Here is a 2,500-nt window from a genome sequence, read left to right on the forward strand (position 1 = left end):
ACTCTTACAATGCAATACACCATGCAGCCACCTTACAGTGTAATACATTATTCAGCAGTCTTGCAATGCAATAAACGATGCAGCCTCCTTACAGTGCAAGACTTCTGCAATACATCATGCATCAGTCTTACAGTGGTATAGAAGTCTTACAATGCAATACACGATTGCATCATTCTTGCAGTGCAATACATTATATAAACGCATTACAGTGCAATATATTATATAGCAGTCTTACAGTGCAAAAAACGATGCATCCTTCTTACAGTGCAATACAACAGTCATTCAGTGAAATGCAGCATGCAGCAGTCCTACAGTGTAATACACTAAGCATCAGTTTTACAGTGTAATTCATAATAAAACATTCGCACAGTTTAATACATCATGCAGCAGTCTTACAGTGCAATACATCATGCAACAGTATTAAGGTGCAATACATCAATCAACAGTCTTACAGTACAATACATCATGCAGCAGTCATACAGTACAATACATCATGCAGCAGTCATACAGTGAAATAAAACATCCAGCAGTCCTACTGTGTAATACATCATGCAGCAGTACTACAGTTTAATACATCGTGCAGAAGTCATACAGTGCAATACATCATACAGCAGTCATACAATATAATACAAAATGCAGCAGTCATACAGTGTAAGAAAACATGCAGCAGTCTTACAGTGTAATACATCATGCAGCAGTCATACAGTGTTACATCATGCAGCAATCATACAGTATAATACAGCATGCAGCAGTCCTACAGTGCAATACATCATGCAGCAGTCCTACAGTGTAATTCATCATGCAGCAGTCCTACAGTGTAATTCATCATGCAGCAGTCCTACAGTGTAATTCATCATGCAGCAGTCCTACAGTGTAATTCATCATGCAGCAGTCCTACAGTGTAATACATCATGCAACAGTCGTACAGTGTAATACATCATGCAACAGTCATACAGTGTTATACATCATGCAGCAGTCCTACAGTGTAATTCATCATGCAGCAGTCCTACAGTGTAATTCATCATGCAGCAGTCCTACAGTGTAATACATCATGCAACAGTCGTACAGTGTAATACATCATGCAACAGTCATACAGTGTTATACATCATGCAGCATTTATACAATGTAATACATCATGCAGCAGTCCAACGGTGAAATACATTATGCAGCAGTCATGCAGTGTAATATATCATGCAGCAATCATACAGTATAATACATCATGCATCAGTCATATAGCGTAATACATCATGCAGCAGTCATACAGTGTAATACATCATGCAGCAGTCATACAATGTAATACATTATGCAACAGTCATACAGTGTAATACATCATGCAACAGTCCTACAGTGTAATACATCATGCAGCAGTCATACAGTGTAATACATAATGCAGCAGTCATACAGTGTAATTCATCATGCAGCAGTCCTACAGTGTAATACATCATGCAGCAGCCATACAGTGTAGTACATCATGCAGCAGTCATGCAGTGTAATACATCATGCAGCAGACCTACAATGTAATACATCATGCAGTAGTCATGCAGTGTAAAACATCATGCAGCAGTCAGGCAGTGTAATATATCATGCAGCAGTCATACAGTGTAATATATCATGCAGCAGTCATGCAGTGTATTACATCATGCAGTGTAATATATCATGCAGCAGTCATGCAGTGTAATACATCACGCAGCAGTCATACAGTGTAATACATCACGCAGCAGTCATGCAGTGTATTACATCATGCAGCAGTCATACAGTGTAATACATCATGCAGCAGTCATACAGTGTAATACATCATGCAGCAGTCATACAGTGTAATATATCATGCAGCAGTCAAACAGTGTTACAAATCATGCAGCAGTCATGCAGTGTAATACATGCAGCAGTCCCACAGTGTAATACATCATGCAGTGTATTACATCATGCAGCAGTCATACAGTGTAATACATCATGCAGTAGCCATACAGTGCAATATATCATGCAGCAGTCATTCAGTGTAATACATCATGCAGCAGTCATACAGTGTAATACATCATGCAGCAGTCATACAGTGTAATACATCATGCAGCAGTCATTCAGTGCAATACATCATGCAGCAGTCATTCAGTGTAATACATCATGCAGCAGTCATACAGTGTAATACATCATGCAGCAGTCATACAGTGTAATACATCATGCAGCAGTCATTCAGTGTAATACATCATGCAGCAGTCATACAGTGTAATACATCATGCAGCAGTCATACAGTGTAATACATCATGCAGCAGTCATTCAGTGTAATACATCATGCAGCAGTCATACAGTGTAATACATCATGCAGCAGTCATACAGTGTAATACATCATGCAGCAGTCATTCAGTGTAATACATCATGCAGCAGTCATACAGTGTAATACATCATGCAGCAGTCATACAGTGTAATACATCATGCAGCAGTCATTCAGTGTAATACATCATGCAGCAGTCATACAGTGTAATACATCATGCAGCAGTCATTCAGT

At 39.1% G+C, this 2,500-nt stretch overlaps 1 protein-coding gene across 1 annotated transcript in view; it reads left to right on the forward strand.

Annotated features, from left to right (window-relative positions):
- The window catches only part of LOC123752290 (hexosaminidase D-like), a 373,939-nt gene that overhangs the window by 1,031 nt on the left and 370,408 nt on the right, over positions 1 to 2,500 (forward strand). The window lies entirely within an intron of this gene.

This window comes from Procambarus clarkii, chromosome 1 (assembly GCF_040958095.1).
Source record: "Procambarus clarkii isolate CNS0578487 chromosome 1, FALCON_Pclarkii_2.0, whole genome shotgun sequence".
NCBI lineage: Eukaryota > Metazoa > Arthropoda > Malacostraca > Decapoda > Cambaridae > Procambarus > Procambarus clarkii.